The sequence below is a fragment of the Cetorhinus maximus genome, chromosome 2, assembly GCF_964194155.1.
Source record: "Cetorhinus maximus chromosome 2, sCetMax3.hap1.1, whole genome shotgun sequence".
Taxonomy (NCBI): domain Eukaryota; kingdom Metazoa; phylum Chordata; class Chondrichthyes; order Lamniformes; family Cetorhinidae; genus Cetorhinus; species Cetorhinus maximus.
The window spans coordinates 72,350,617-72,368,626 of record NC_135880.1 but is presented as its reverse complement, the minus strand read 5'-3'; positions in this window follow the sequence as shown (position 1 = coordinate 72,368,626).

The following is an 18,010-nucleotide window of genomic DNA, read 5'->3' as shown; positions in this document are numbered from 1 at the left end:
TCACTCCACATGCTATAAGAAATGAGTGAAGGCACTGGATACTGCAAAGGCTATGGGCCCTGACAATATTCTGGCAACAGTACTGAAGGTTTGTGATCCAAAACTAGCTGCACCCCTAGCCAAGCTGTTCCAGTACAGCAACAACACTGGCATCTACCTGGCAATGTGGAAAATTGCCCAGGCATGTCCTGTTCACAAAAAGCGGGATGAACACAATCATCCAATTATCACCCATCAGCCTACTTTTAATCATCAGCAAAGTGATGGAAGATGTCATTGACAGTGCTATAAAGTGGCACTTACTCAGCAATGACCTGCTCACTGACGTTCAGTTTGGGTTCTGCTAGGGCCACTCTGCTCCTGACCTCATTACAGTCTTGGTCCAAACCGGGACGAAGGAGCTGAACTCAAGAGGTGGGGTGAGAGTGACTGCCCTTGACATCAAGGCAGCATTTGACCGAGTGTGGCATCAAGGAGCTCTAGCAAAACTGGAGTCAATGGGAATCAGGGGAAACTCTCCACTGTGTGGGGTCATGCCTAGCATAAAGAAAGATGTAGGTCAATCATCTCTCCGATGATCTGGAGCTGGAAAATCTGGGCCAAAGTATGAATAAACTTAGAATTTACCATGTTTAAAGTGAAATCTAATCAACTAATTGGTTTTGAACAACAGTTCAACTAAGAACTGATGTTAATTAAAATTAAAAATAACAATGCCAATATCCTGAAAACATTAGCAACTTTTGGAAACAATTACAACTTTCTGTTTCATACATATTTGTTGATTTAACTGCTCATTATAAACCGTATGAACAATATGTTACCACAGGAATGTCACTGCAACCATGATATTTTTGCTTAATGATACACAGAATAGTCTATTTTAATTCTCCACATTTGTGGTGGTGTAGCTTAGGCAATGGAAGGTTGTGCAAAAACAAACCTTTTTTCCTTTTTAATGGGCGGATAAAATGGGAAAATTTCCCTCGTCCTATTTCTCCCTTTCAAGATCTCTTGAAGCCATACATTTCCTCTGGCCAAGGAAGCAGGTGACTAGGTGGATCTGATCTATCTTCTTTCTGAATGCTGCTCTTTAGCCAGTCTTTGTGAGCTACCCAACAGCACCTGGGTGATAACTCTCCAGATTAGATTTCTCTGATATTCACATTATTTACAGCAATATGACTTTTGGCAAGTTTTGGTGAACTGAAATGCAAGCGTCAATCATTAGGATAGTTACAGGAAAGAGTCAAAACCATCCAAATAAATTTGTCTTTGTAAGGTACTTTACCACATACAGTGAAACAATACTAACTCTTACGTTTATGGTCTGCCATCTAGTATATGTTTTGTGTACGCTACAGCTTTTAGTTGCTTTCAGTTATGTTTAACAAACATCCTGCCCACATAGAAAATCTGTACATTTGTCTCAGTGAGAAATTTATTTTGATATATTAGTCTCTTGGAAAGAAATTGAACAAGATGCATTAACTATACTTTGAAATGATTGCAAAGGCCCGAATCTTCCAAAGAGCAGTAATCACCATCAGACTGCTGCTCCACTCCTATCTTTCTGCACCATGATGGAGCTCCGCTATTCCGGCCGAGTCTTCCAAACCTGTCTTCTTCAGAAATGCTGAGCGTACCGTCAATTAATTTCTTCTTAGCGCAAGATCGGTGGGGGAAGAATTAGCTGCCATATTCTGTTAAATGTTCACTAGCACACTGAAAAACTTTGGGACATTTAAGTAGCTTTTCAGTGTGTTAGTGAGTGAGTGTACGAGTGAATGGGTGAGTGACTGGGTGAATGTGGAGGTGTGTAAGTGGTTAGGGTGGCAGGTGGCCAGGGTGGCAGATGGGTAGGGTGACACATGGTAGGGTGGTATGTGGGTAGGCGGTAGGTGGGCAGGTCAGTAGGATGCCAGCTAGATAGGGTGGCAGATGAGTGAGGTGGGTAAGTGTGTTGTCGCATTGGTTCGGGAGGGGTTGTCAGGTCGCTGGGGGGATTACCAGGTTGGGGGCCAGTCAGGTTGGTCAGGGAGGAGTAGTGGGAGTTGGAGCGGGGAGTTGGGTGGTGGGGCTAGTCAGATCGGTTTGGGGGGGCGAGTTGGGTGTCAAGGGGGAGTTGGTGGTTGGTGTACGCAAGTTGGGTCAGAGGAGTTGGGCATTCAGGCGGGGGTTCAGAGGAGGATCAGAGGGTTAGTGGGAAGTCAGTTGTATAGTCACCCAGGAATTAGACTAGGATTTTTCTGTCTAACATTTTCTGGGTGACCATCCGGGTAAGTAGGTCAGTACTGTCGGAAGGCTCTGACTTTAACCCAAAGTTAGAAACGTCTTCAGAGGGTCCTGGGGAGCAGTAAAATTGCCTTTTGGAAGTCCCAAAGTTCAAGAGAGTCAGGGGGCAGAGGTGAGTATAGTGGCCATTACCAAGGAGAAGGTGCTAGGAAAACTGAAAGGTCTGAAGGTGGATAAATCACCTGGACCAGATGGATTACACCCCAGAGTTCTGAAGGAGATAGCTGAAGAGATAGTGGAGGCGTTAGTGGTGATCTTTCAGGAATCACTGGAGTCAGGGAGGGTCCCAGAGGACTGGAAAATCGCTAATGTAACCCCACTGTTTAAGAAGGGAGTGAGGCAAAAGACGGGAAATTACAGGCCGATTAGCCTGACCTCGGTCGTTGGTAAGATTTTAGAGTCCATTCTTAATGATGAGATTTCAGAATACTTGGAAGTGCATTGTAAAATAGGGCAAAGTCAGCATGGTTTCATCAAGGGGAGGTCATGCCTGACAAATCTGATAGAATTCTTTGAGGAGGTAACGAGTAGGTTAGACAAAGGAGAGCCAATGGATGTTATCTATTTGGACTTCCAGAAGGCCTTTGACAAGGTGCCGCACAGGAAGCTGCTCAGTAAGATAAGAGCCCATGGTGTTAGAGGAAAGGTACTAGCATGGATAGAAGATTGGCTGTCTGGCAGGAGGCAGAGAGTGGGGATAAGGGGGTCCTTCTCAGGATGGCGGCCGGTGACTAGTGGAGTTCCGCAGGGGTCAGTGTTGGGACCACAACTTTTCACTTTATATATTAATGATCTAGATGAAGGAACTGAGGGCATTCTGGCTAAGTTTGCAGATGATACAAAGATAGGTGGAGGGACAGGTAGTATTGAGGAGGTGGGGAGGCCGCAGAAGTATTTGGACAGGTTAGGAGAATGGGCAAAGAAGTGGCAGATGGAATACAACGTGGGGAAATGTGAGGTCATGTACTTTGGTATGAAGAATAGAGGCATAGACTATTTTCTAAATGGGGAGAGGATTCAGAAATCTGGAGTGCAAAGGGACTTGGGAGTCCGAGTCCAGGATTCTCTTAAGGTTAACTTGCAGGTTGAGTTGGTAGTTAGGAAGGCAAATGCAATGTTGGCATTTATTTCGAGAGGACAGAATATAAAAGCAGGGATGTGCTGCTGAGGCTTTATAGGGCTCTGGTCAGACCACATTTAGAATATTGTGAGCAATTTTGGGCCCCGTATCTCAGGAAGAATGTTCTGGCCCTGGAGAGGGTCCAGAGGATGCTTACGAGAACAATCCCAGGAATGAAAGGCTTAACATATGAGGAACGTTTGAGGACTCTGGGTCTATACTCGATGGAGTTTAGAAGGATGAGGGGGGATCTGATTGAAACTTACAGAATACTGAAAGGCCTGGATAGAGTGGACGTGGGGAAGATGTTTCCATTAGTAGGAGAGACTAGGACCCGCGAGCACAGCCTCAGAGTAAAGGGAAGACCTTTTAGAACAGAGATGAGGAGAAACTTCTTTAGCCAGAGAGTGGTGAATCTATGGAATTCATTGCCACCGAAGGCTGTGGAGGCCAGGTCATTGAGTGTATTTAAGACCGAGATAGATAGGTTCTTGATTGGTAAGGGGATCAAAGGTTATGGGGAGAAGGTGGGAGAATGGGGTTGAGAAACTTATCAGCCATGATTGAATGGCAGAGCAGATTCGATGGGCCGAATGGCCTAATTTATGCTCCTATGTCTTATGGTCTTATGGTCTTCAAGCTTCCCGGGCAATTCCCATGGTGTCGGTGCGTTGTGACTTCCGAGGGGACCCGTAGCGCATCTTTGGGATACATTCAGTCTCCGATGATCTGGAGACCAGGACTTCTGGGACAAAGTGTGAACAAACCTAGAATTTACGGTGTTTAAAGTGAAATCTAATCCACTAATTGGTTTTGAAGACCAACTTAATATAAAGCATGGGATATCAATCAAAAATAAGAGCTGATGTTAATTACAATTAAAAATAACAATGTCAGCATCCTGAAAACATTAGCAACTATTGCAAACAATTACAATTTTCCATTTCATACACATTTGTTGATTTAATTGTTTATTATATACCTTATGAATCTTATGACTGGAAAGTCACCACAATGATACTTTTGCCTTAATGATGCACAAAACATTTTTAATTCTCCACATTTGTAGTGGTGTAGCTTAGGCAATGAAAAGGTTGTGCAAAAACAAATATTTTTTTTTATTTTAATGAGGCGATTTAATGGCAACATTTCTCTCGTCCTATTTCTCCCTATAACAATCTTGTGCACGCATTTCCCACACATTTCCTTTGGCCAAGGAAGCAGGTGACTACGTGATCTGATCTAGCTTCTTTCCTTATGCTGCTCTTTAGCCAGTATTTGTGAGCTACCCAACAGCACCTGGGTGATAACTCTCCAGATTAGATTTCTCTAATATTCACATTATTTACAGCAATATGACTGTTGGCAGGTTTTGGTGAACTGAAATGCAAGTGTCAATCATTAGGATAGTTACAGGTGCAGATTTAATTGGGAGGGAGAAAACTAGTGAGTGTGCAAATGTATATATTAGTCATATTTAAAGGTGTTAGGACGCTTAACAGAGGTTGACCTCTGCACCAACTTTTTTTTGCAATCAGGCCATCAAGCCACAGGCTAACTACTGAGGAATAATGGCTATTCTCTTCAGATATGTCCATAAGACCATAAGCCTTTTAGAACAGAAATTTAGCAGAAATTAGGCCCTTCGGCTCATACAGTCTGCTCTGCCATTCTATCATGGCTGATAATTTTCTCAACTCCATTCTCCCGGATGTCTCATGATTCCTGTCAGAACCCAGGCACAGATGCAGAGTTGGCCTCAAATGAGACCTGATCTGACACCAGAAAATGCCATCAAGCAGACAGTGTCTTCAAACAGTGCTACATTGCCTGGACTATTTTGGAGGAGCTTTGCAGAACACCCCAGAATCGTTACCCAGATTTGCCATTGTCTGTTCCATGTTGTATAGATTTGCTATCAACATCTCTTATCACCACCTGGGCAGCAGGAAGAGCAGAAATAGAGGGATGAGTAGGAGGAGAAAGAGGAGGAGGTACATCATGGGCATCGTTGACCACTAGTGCCTGGAGCCAAAGCTCTTAGAGAACAACTCATCCAAGAAAACTTCCCATGAACCATTTTTCTCATGCCCAATACCACAGTCTGGCAATCTTATCACTGCTGCCCAAACTACTACCATCTCATTGCCTTCTTTCAGCCCAACATTATGAGTTTTGCCCTCACTTCACTACAAAGAGAACCACAAATAAAAAATCCATACTAGAAAACAATTTATCCAACATTCCATCTTTGGCAAATATTTAACAGGAGTAATTAAGAATCACCCCTCTGAAATACCTTTGAACCTGTCTTGAGTGTAACATTTCCCTATCCTAATACTCTTATTAGGTATATCCACAGTGGCCACAGCTTGGCAGCTGAAAGACTGCTGAGCTTTTATTAAGGACACTTTAGGTAGCTACACTAGGTGACCTCAAGCTTCTCTGGGTCTTGAGGGCCCCTCTGCATACTGCAGCGTCTTGGCCTGGGTCAGGACAATCTGGCCCAGCTTCTTCACACTTGTAACCTCTCCTCTAGCCTATTCTCTAAGATACACAAGGTGCTGGTATGTGAGCTCGTGCTTGCAATGGTCAGATCCAGTGATCTTCAAGGGGGCTGGCCTATTTTTCTTGAGGTGTCACAAGGGCTTCAACATCTTTAGGAATAATGGTTAACTTTAATGGTGAAGGGAGAACATTGTGTATTGAGTGGCTGGTGGAAGCAAATAGAGTTTGTCATGCAGAGTGTGTAGGAACACATAGAAGTAAGAAGCTGTAAAGAACTGTAAGGAAATCCTGCAAGATCTTTCTTTTAGCTTTACCATTTATCATAGCCATAACTCACTCCCTGATGGTAGTGTCCAGCATGTCCTCCTCCAGTGGAGAGAGGGCATGTGGGTAGGCTGAGTCTCCACCTGTCACCACTTCCTGCCTAATGTCACAAACTTCTCCTCCAAGAAGGGAGTGTGCAAATGACAGTCTTGTGAGCAGTTTTGAGAATGCACCTGTCATGGTCGAATCATTTGATGTTGTCTGCAAGCTGTGTGAGGAAATGTAGTTGCCATAATGCCTTATATCTGTAAATTGTTGTTGTAAAATGTCATGGCAATATGCTTATTATTTAGCATATGTTTTTCACTACTTCTTTTGCAAATCAATTTTATTTCTATTAATTTATCCCATGTACAATATACACTCAACAAACACTTTAATTAAAATATGAACAATATATTTTCCTCCAGTGATTGTTGGCAATAATTGCGGCAATGCTTCTGGTAGCGTTAAGGATGAAACTTTTAATTATAGCCTCTCAGTCTAGATAAGATATAAGGGTGCCTTATATAGGTAAAATTAATTATAACTGCTCCTCCATTATTTTGTTTTGACAGTAGATTTTATTACATTTGGATTCTGTGGATTTAAGCTAACTTTGAGCCCAGCACAGATGGACCATTGAAGAAGGGTTTGATCGTATGTGATTTTTTGTACATTAGTGACACATTTGGGCTGGATGGGAAGAGCTGTAGATTAATAATCGTAAAATTGCATAAAGAACATGCATCTTAATTATAAAACGTCAAATCAATCACCATGTGACTTTAGCTGTAATAGATTCTACTTGCAATCAAAGTAATTTGAGTTTAATTCCTATCCTTGGCTACCATTCAAGTTTGGCTACACTAGTGCATTAATTCCACCAGTTATTGGCTGAGGGACCAGATGAAAAATTCCAGGACTTGAGACATCTCAGTAAAGGGCCGAAATAGCTGCTACAATCAAGATTAAAATACGAATGAAGGTGAAGCAAATCCAAAAGCAATGATTAGATGACAGGGAACTTGTTTTTTAAAAGCTTTCAGAAGCAAGGACAGAGTGAGGGAGGTTACAAACTCCAGAGCCTTATATAAATTCTGCATGCCACAAAATATTTTTTCAATTCAGGCTGACTTCCAGTCAGTTCTTCAAAAATCACCATCCATGTAAATTTTGAAGCAGTGCAGACTTTCCAGCAGCAGTTTATATTTATAACTTTTGACACACTGATATTTTTAAAGGGTTTAATCAAAAAATTTCTCAGTTGAAGGATGTTTGCAGAGGTTTACCCACGCTCATGACTGGCTGGAAGATGGGCACTTGGTTGACACTATAGGGTGGATTTTGTTTGAAGGCCACAGGTCCCGGCAGTGGCACCAGAAACGGCTGCCGCTTCTGCTCCTGCATCATGTGGCCAGCCAATTAACTAACTGGAGGTGTGAGGCCCATTCAATAAAAGAGTAGAGGCAGCTAATGCATCTAAGATCCAAGGGTCACAGGTATATTGTCCAGCAATCATTTTCACATATGAAGTGCATTTGTTAATATTACAAGCACTGTGATGTAAGAGTTAATTGAACTGTCTTGTCCCTAAGGCATGAAAGGTGTCATAGGCTTTTTAAACAAAACCTTACTTTTTTGCTTATTTAAAATTTCCAACAGCAGTTACAAGACAAAAGCTGAAGCCTCATTCTTGCGTAATCTCACATCTCTCATTGTGAGAACACATTGCAATCAACAGGGACCAGCAGATGGTCTGTCTCAAATAAAAGCAAAAAACTGTGGATGCTGGAAATCCAAAACAAAAACAAAAGTACCTGGAAAAACTCAGCAAGTCTGACAGCGTCTGCAGAGAGGAACACAGTTAACGTTTCGAGTCCGAATGACCCTTCAACAGAACTAAGTAAAAATAGAAGAGAGGTGAAATATAAGCTGGTTTAAGTGGGGGGTGGGACAAGTAGAGCCAGTGATAGGTGGAGATAACCCAAAGATGTCACAGACAAAAGGTCAAAGAGGTGTTGAAGGTGGTGATATTATCTAAGGAATGTGCTAATTAAGGGTAGAAAGCAGGACAAGCAAGGTACAGATAGCCCTCGTGGGGGTGGGGTGGGGTGAAGGAATCAAAAAAGGCTAAAAGATAGAGATAAAACAATGGATGGAAATATATTTAAAAATGATGGAAATAGGTGGCAACAGAAAAATCTATATAAATTATTGGAAAAAAAGGGGGGGATCAGAAAGGGGGTGGGGATGAAGGAGAGAGTTCATGATCTAAAATTGTTGAACTCAATATTCAGTCCGGAAGGCTGTAAAGTGCTTAGTCGGAAGATGAGGTGCTGTTCCTCCAGTTTGTGTTGAGCTTCACTGGAACAATGCAGCAGGCCAAGGACGGACATGTGGGCAAGAGAGCAAGGTGGTGTGTTGAAATGGCAAGCGACAGGGAGGTCTGGGTCATGCTTGCGGACAGACCGAAGGTGTTCTGCAAAGCAGTCACCCAGTCTGCGTTTGGTCTATCCAATGTAGAGGAAACTGCATTGGGAGCAACGAATGCATTAGACTAAATTGAGGGAAGTGCAAGTGAAATGCTGCTTCACTTGAAAGCAGTGATTGGGCCCTTGGACGGTGAGGAGAGGGGAAGTAAAGTGGCAGGTGTTGCACCTTTTGCGGTTGCATGGGAAGGTGCCATGGGAGAGGGTTGAGGTGTAGGGGGTGATGGAGGAGTGGACCAGGGTGTCTCGGAGGGAACGATCCCTGCGGAATGCCGCCGGGGGGGTGAAGGGAAGATGTGTTTGGTGGTGGCATCATGCTGGAGTAGGCGGAAATGGCGGAGGATGATCCTTTGAATGTGGAGGCTGGTGGGGTGATAAGTGAGGACAAGGGGGACCCTATCATGTAGGGTCATTACACTTCCTATCATGACACTTCCTCCTACCTCCCCCTGGACCATGACCCCACCACTGAACATCAAGCCATTGTTTCCAGGACTGTTACTGACCTCATCTCCTCTGGAGATCTTCCTTCCACAGCTTCCAACCTGATAGTCTCCCAACCTCGGACAGCCCGCTTCTACCTCCTACCCAAAATCCACAACCAGGACTGTCCCGGCAGACCGATTGTGTCAGCCTGTTCCTGCCCCACGGAACTCATTTCTTGCTATCTTGACTCCATTCTCTCTCCCCTTGTCCAGTCTCTTCCCACCTATATCCGTGATTCCTCTGACACCCTATATCATATCAACAATTTCCAGTTCCCTGGCCCTAACCGCCTCCTCTTCACCATGGACGTCCAATCCCTCTACACCTCCATCCCCCTCCAGAATTGTCTGATGGCTCTCCGCTTCTTCCTCGAACAGAGGCCCGAACAATCCCCATCCACCACTACTCTCCGCCGTCTGGCTGAACTTGTTCTCACACTGAACAATTGCTCCTTAAACTAGTCTCACTTCCTCCAAATTAAAGGTGTGGCTATGGGTACCTGCATGGGCCCCAGCTATGCCTGTCTCTTTATGGGGCATGTGGGAAATTCCTTGTTCCAGTCCTACTCCGGCCCTCTCCCACAACTCTTTCTCCGGTACATCGATGATTATTTCAGTGCTGCTTCATGCTCTCATCTGGACCTGGAAAAATTTATTAATTTTGCTTCCAATTTCCACCCCTCCATCATTTTCACATGGTCCATCTCTGACACTTCCCTCCCCTTCCTTGACCTCTCTGTCTCAATTTCTGGTGATAGATTGTCCACCAATATCTATTTCAAGCCTACCGACTCCCACAGCTACCTCGACTACAGTTCCTCACACCCCGCTTCCTGTAAGGACTCCATCCCATTCTCTCAGTTTCTTCACCTCCGTCGCATCTGTTCTGATGATGCCACTTTCAAAAACAGTTCCTCTGACATGTCTTCCTTCTTCCTTAACCGAGGTTTTCCACCCACGGTGGTTGACAGGGCCCTCAACCGTGTCCGGCCCATCTCCCGCGCACCCGCCCTCACACCTTCCTCTCCCTCCCAGAAACATGATAGGGTCCCCCTTGTCCTCACTTATCACCCCACCAGCCTCCTCATTCAAAGGATCATCCTCTGCCATTTCCGCCTACTCCAGCATGATGCCACCACCAAACACATCTTCCCTTCACCCCCCCCGGCGGCATTCCGCAGGGATCGTTCCCTCCGGGACACCCTGGTCTACTCCTCCATCACCTCCTACACCTCAACCCTCTCCCACGGTACCTTCCCATGCAACCGCAGAAGGTGCAACACCTGCCACTTTACTTCCCCTCTCCTCACCATCCAAGGGCCCAAACACTCCTTTCAAGTGAAGCAGCATTTCACTTGCACTTCCCTCAATTTAGTCTAATGCATTCATTGCTCCCAATGCGGTTTCCTTTTCATTGGAGAGACCAAACGCAGACTGGGTGACTGCTTTGCAGAACACCTTCGGTCTGTCCGCAAGCATGACCCAGACCTCCCTGTCGCTTGCCATTTCAACACACCACCCTGCTCTCATGCCCACATGTCCGTCCTTGGCCTGCTGCATTGTTCCAGTGAAGCTCAACGAAAATTGGAGGAACAGCACCTCATCTTCCGACTAGGCACTTTACAGCCTTCAGGATTAAATACTGAGTTCAACAATTTTAGATCATGAACTCTGTCCTCCATCCCCACCCCCTTTCTGATCCCACCCCTTTTTTTCCAATAATTTATATAGATTTTTCTGTTCCCACCTATTTCCATTATATTTAAATGTATTTCCATCCATTGTTTTATCTCTACCTTTTAGCCTTTTTCAATTCCTTCACCCCACTCCACCCCCAATAGGGCTATCTGTACCCTTGAAACGTTAACTGTGTTCCTCTCCGCAGATGCTGCCAGACTTGCTGAGTTTTTCCAGATGATCTGTCTCCCCAGCTTGCTACATTAACAAAGAGAAAGCCATCAAAACTCGTTATACCGGCAAAGGCGCTAATAGCCACCGTCTATCTCCTAAGGGGAACAATGGATTTGGCCAGAGGCATAGAGCTTGCTTGTTAGCCTTTTGCTGACTCATTAATGGCCAACATCACATAGCCTAAGCTTCTGGCCTTTGGAAAGTTTTAATATTACATTTGCAGACTCGTAACCCCAGCTGCTGTTTAAACTCCAGCCTTCAAACATCAAGGCTGTCCAATAGCCTACATCAAGTCAAAGCCTCCTCAAAGCCTGGTTTCTCTAGAAGATTCCTGCCATCTCCTGCTGAGCAGACCAAGTCTCCGTATGCAAATCTCATCTTGTTGCATCAGCATCAACTTTAAACGAATTCTGCAACTGCTGCTTCAGCTAGCTGAACCTCCCTGAACTATAGCTCCTCCGTGAAGGAACCCTCACTAGAGTCTGACTTTCTGGACTCTGGCAATCATGTGAACTGACATCCATATCCGTGGTGCTTTTTCTTTTAAGTTATTCATAGTTATAAAAACTCTTCTTTCCTATCTTCTTATTGTGTGCTTGTGTGTATGCCTGAAGTTGTGACTATTCCCCGGTTTGAATGTATGAATAAACTATACTTCTGGTTTAACCCTAAAGAGATTTTGCTGCCAGTCACTTTAAAAATTGACCTCATAAACAGAGGGTTTAGGGAAACATGCCACAGTCCATTTCAAAAAATTAAAACACTCCGACTTATGGACCGACAGTGAGAAAATAAAGGATTTCGGGTTTGCCTCACTCCTCTGCCTGTAACAGAAACTGAGGAGTCAGATGGAGCTAATTGGAGGCACTACATTTTGGACCTTTGAATGAACGTGGGACCTTTCATCACATTGATGAGTCATTGAATACCTGAGCCTTGGAGAGGGATAAATACGGACTATATTTATAATAGTGCAGTTTATATACAGTGAATGAACACCCATGCCACCATTGTACAGTCAAAACTTCTTAATTTTTCTAAACCTACCACTATGTCTAGGTGCAGCCCTGACATCCTGAGCAGAGGTGGAGGCAGCCTGCTGACTGCTATGCCGTATTGTCTGAGGTGACATCCTCTGGTGGCCTGTGGCCTGAATGGCCCCAGCCTGTTCTGGGGCAGCCTCCTTGGTATGACCTCATGGAGTTGATGGGGGTCACTAGAGGGGATGTGAAGTCGCATCACACCCTTGGAGTGTCCTAGGTGAATACCCCAGGGATGCCTAGTTAGCACTCCTCCTCGCTTTGGGTGCCTGAGGGCCCCTCCCTGACTCCTTGAGGAGAAGGGGCACCTGGAGGGAGGTTGCGTTGTCCCGTTCTCCTCTCGCCTAGCCATGACTAGATTGCATCCATGGCTAGAATGATTGGTGTGCTGGTCCAAGCGAGTAACTGCTGGACCTGGGTCTCCAAGGCAGCCATTACCCTTCCCATGGAACCTTCAAAGTGCTCGCATGCTAGAGCCACGATATCAGACAGAACGTGGAGGACTCTTCCACCCTTGTTCCAGTCTGGTGATGGCCTCTAACAACTTTTCCTGATGTTCCCCTGCCTGTCTCTGCTTCTTCAACATTTCTCTAAGGGCCAATTCCAGATGCTGGTCATCAGACTCGGACTCAGCAGGGGCTGGTCTTCAGCAGTCCTCTGAGTGTTGGAGACCAGAGCTGTCTCTGCCTCCACCTGCTGTGAACCCGTGTTGATGAGGTGCTCACCAGATTGTGAACCTGAGCCAACTCTAGAACTAGGTCCCACTGAGGTACCTGCACTGGTGGAGGGTGCAGGTGAACGCAGTGATGGGTCTTCATCAGCTAGGTGTTCAGCGTTCTCACCTGAGGTGGTCTGGGGCTGGGTCGGAGGCACTTGCTTGAGGATGGCCATAACCTTTTCTTGCTTGAATAGAGAGGAGATAATTTGTGACTGAGTAGGCAGGCTCCAACATTATAGGTTACTCAGTCATTGCCCACATGTGGCCGATGTATCCTGAATGCACCCTGACTGGCTTGTTGGCGGAGGCCAATCTCACCTTCCACGCAGGAACGACTTCTGTCCTCTCCATTGAGCTTTGCTGCCTGCTCCTCGTGGGTGGAGAGTGTCCTCAACTCTGGGGCACCCCTCTGGCCTTTGCTTTCTCCCTTCTGTTGTGGGCGATATTCTCTTGCATAAAGACAGATGGTTTGACTGTGAGCACTATGGATGAAAGAGCAGCTCAGAGGCATGCATGTCTGCTATGTGTGCTGAACCCTCCCCAGTAAAGGATTAAGATGCCGTTTGTGCAAGAACTTACATGAGATGGTTATCTTAAAGTGGCTGGCAGACATGCAGTGCTAATGTCCCATCTGCTGGTTGTGTGTGACATCCCTGTGGACGTTAACTCTTAGAATGCCTGATTCCCGAATGAGAGTGAGTTTGGAGTGAGGAAAAGGTTCACTTACTCTGGCGGAGATCTTCAGGTCATTCATCTTTATCCTGCACTGCAGGGCAGGCCTTTTCTGTTGGCCATGGAGACCTCCTCCCAGGCTGGCATGATCGGGTGGGAGGACCTCTGGCTCCCATCCCGAGGGAAGAAGACCTCCTGCCTTACTTGGGCAGCCTGGAGGAGAATCCCCAGGGAGGCCTTGCTGATCTCTGGAGCTTGATTCTTGATTCTGCACCCTTGCCACCCTCAGTGCTTCCTCCAAGTGATGTTCATTGAGGGAGGGCAGTACGTGATAATCAGCAGGAGATTTCCGTGCCCATGTTTGACCTGATGCCATGAGACGTCATGGGACCTGGAGTCGATGTGACTTGATTCTTTTGGGCACCTTTGAGAACCAGAATGAAGTAACACACCTGGCCTGCAGTGAGTGAATGTCTGTGCGGGTGCTGTTTAAATATGGCACCAGGACCTTAGACCCCATGAGCTAATGACGGGACAGTTGAATCCCTGCCCGCACTGCCACGAGATTCGACAAGCTCCTCGCTGATGCATAATTAATGAGCTCAAAAGTGGAAGAGTGTGCAGATTAATCCAACCCACTGCCCAGTGGGAATCACGCCAACTTTTCTGCCCGTCATTACGTTTAGTCCCCAGAATGGAAAAGTCCATCCTGTAAATTAGAACTTCGATCAATGATTTGGGGAGGTGATGGTGATGGTGATGGTGTAGTGATATTATCGCTAGACTAGTAATCCAGAGACCCAGCGTAATGCTCTGGGGACTTGGGTTCGAATCCTGCCATGGCATGAATTTGAATTCAATAAAAATCTGGAATTAAGAGTCTAATGATGAAGATGAAACCATTGTTGATTGGTTCACTAATGCCCTTTAGGGAAGGAAATCTGCCATCCTCACCTGGTCTGGCCTGGCCTACATATGACTCCAGACCCACAGCAATGTGGTTGACTCTTAAAATTCCCTAATGGCCTAGCAAGCCATTATCAAACCGCTACAAAGCCTCAAAAAAGGAATGAAACTGGACGGACCACCCGGGATTGGAAACGACAACGGCAAATTCAGCCCTGCAAAGTCCTCCTTATGAACATCTGGGCACTTGTGCCAAAATTGGGAGAGCTGTCTCACAGACTAGTCAAGCAACAGCCTGACACAGTCATCCTCATGGAATCATATCTTACAGGTAATACCCCAGACACCATCATCAACATCCCTGGGTATGTCAGACCTAACAGAGGAGGCGGCACATTGGTATACAGTTGGGAAGGAGTTTCCCTGGGAGTCCTCAACACTGACTCCGGGCCCGTTGAAGTCTCATGGCATCAGGTCAAAATGGGCATGGAAACCTCCTGTTGATTACCACATACTGCCCACCTTCAGCTGATGAATCAGTGCTCTTCTATGTTGAACACTTGGAGGAAGCACTGAGGGTGGCAAGGGTGCAGAATGTACTCTGGCTGGAGGATTTCAATGTTCACCACCAAGTGTGGCTTGGTAGCACCACTACTGAGCTGCAAGAACCCTAAAGGACTAGACTGGGCCTGCAGCAGGTGGTGAGGGAGTCAACAAGTGAGACCTTATCCTCACCAACCTGCCTGCCACAGATGCATCTGTCCATGACCGTATTGGTAAGAGTGACCACCGCACAGTCCTTGCGGAGACGAAGTCCCGTCTTCACATTGAGGATACCCTCCATTGTGTTGTGTGGGACTACTACTGTGCCAAATGGGATTGACTTCAAACAAATTGGGCAATTCAAGACTGGGCCTCCATGAGGTGCTGTGGATCATCAGCAGCAGCAGAATTGTACTCAAACACAATCTGTAACCTCATGGCCTGGCATCTCCCCCAATCTACCATTACCATCAAGCTAGGGGATCAACCCTGGTTGAATGAAAAGTGCAGGAGGGCATGCCAGGCACACCACCAGGTATACCTAAAAATGAGATGTCAACCTGGTGAAGCTATAACACAGGACTACTTGTGTGCCATAAGCAGAAAGTTATAGACAGAACTAAGGGGTCCCACAACCAACGGATCAGACCTAAGCCTGCAGCCCTGCCAAATCCAGTCGTGAATGGTGGTGGAAAATCAAACAACTCACTGGAGGAGGAAGCTCCACAAATATCCCCAAGCTCAGTGATGGGGGAGCCCAGTGCAAAAGATAAGACTGAAGCATTTGCTACAACCTTCAGCCAGAAGTGCCTGAGAGGATGATCCATCTCGGCCTCCTCCGGAGGTCCCCAGCATCACAGATGCCAGTCTTCAGCCAACTCGATTCACTCCACGTGATATCAAGAAATGGCTGAAGGCACTGGATACTGCAAAGGCTATGTGTCCTGGCAATAGCACTGAAGGCTTTTGTTCCAGAACTTGCTGTGCCCCTGGCCAAGCTGATCCCAGTATGTCCTGTACAGAAAAAGCAGGGCAAGTCCAACTTGGCCAATTACCACCCCATCAGTCTACTCTCAATCATCAGTAAAGTAGTGGAAGGGGTCATCAACACTGCTGTCAAGCCGCACTTGCTTAGCAATAACATGCTCACTGACGCCCAGTTTGGGTTCCGCCAGGGCCACTCAGCTCCCAACCTCATCACAGCCTTGGTTCAAACATGGACAAAAGGGCTGAAATCCGAGGTGAGGTGAGAGTGACTGCCCTTGACATCAAGGCTACATTTGACCGAGTGTGGCATGAAGGCGCCCGAGTAAAACTGGAGTCAATAGGTATCGGTGGGGCGGGGGGAACTCTCAGCTGGTTGGAGTCATACCAAGCACAAAGGAAGATGGTTGTGGTTGTTGGAGGTCAGTCATCTCAGCTCCAGGACACCACTGCAGGAGTTCCTCAGGGTCGTGTCCTCAACCCAATCATCTTCAGCTGCTTCATTAATGATCTTCCTCTCATCATAAGATCAGAAGTGAGGTTGTTTGCTGATGATTGCACAATGTTCAGCACCATTCACGACTCCTCAGATACTGAAGCAGTCCACGTCCAAATGCAGCAAGACCTGGACAATATCCAGCCTTGGGCTGACAAGTAGCAAACAACATTCGCACCACACAAGTGCCAGGTAATGACCATCTCCAACAAGAGAGAATCTAATCATCGCTCCATGACATCCAATGGCATTACCATCACTGAATCCCCCACTATCAACATCCTGGAAGTTACCATTGACCAGAAACTGAACTGGACTACCCATATAAATACTATGGCTACAAGAGCAGGTCAGAGGCTAGCAATCCTGCGGTGAGTAACTCAACTCCTGACTCCCCAAAGCCTGTCCACCATCTATAAGACACAAATCAGGAGTGTGATGGAATACTCTCCATTTGCCTGGATTAGTGCAGCTCCCACAATGCCCAAGAAGCTTGACACCATCTAGGACAAAGCAGCCCCCTTGATTGGCACCACATGTATAAACATTCACTTCCCCTGCCACCAACGCACAGTAGCAGCAGTGTGTTTACAAGATGCACAGCAGGAATTCACCAAGGCTCCTTAGACAGCACCTTCTAAACCCACAACCACTACCATCTAGACGGACAAGGGCAGCAGATAGATGGGAACATCACCATCTGGAAGTTCCCCTCCAAGCCACTCACCATCCTAAGTTGGAAATATATTTCTGTTCCTTCACTGTCACTGGGTCAAAATCCTGGAACTCTCATCCTAACAGCACTGTGGGTGTACGTATACCACATGGACTGCAGCATTTCAAGAAGGCAGCTCATTACCACCTTCTCAAGGGCAACTAGGCATGGGCAATAAATGCTGGTCCAGCTAGCGAAGCCCACATCTCCTGAATGAATAAAAGAAAATGATTACTTAAATAAATAACTTTTTGTGGCTGCCATGCCCCTCAATTGTGAGTTATTGTTTCTTGTTAATGGTGGAAAAAAGGAATCCATTGAAAGGTTGTTGGGCTTTTATTATGAAAAAGAAGTTGGCAGGAATTTAGGGCCATGGGGACCTTGATGGTCACTGGTAACGCCTTTCTTGCTCTACTCTGCAGCTGCAGGTCCGATTTCAGGACATGACACAGTTCAGTAACCACCTCCTTGGTGAAGCTTAGCCATTGCAGACACTGCACCTGGCTGATGCCTCTGAAGCTCCAAGGTATATAAGGCCTCCAGCTGAGTGTCCTCTTCCTCCTCCCTCTGCAAACAGCTACTCCTCTCTGCTGCCCCTACTCCCTCTCTGTGATGCTGCAGCGCCAGGAGGAAGTGCATCCATAGCCCCATGATTGGGAGCAATTGGTGTTCTCAGAGGCTTTTCAAAACCACACAATTCCTTCCAAAGCTTCAGCATCAGTCCCTGCTGACTGAAAGACTTTTTGTCAACTCCTCCAAAGCACAGTACTTCCATTAACTCTGCAACACCAAGTAGATAGTCAAAAGCATTTCACTAAAAAT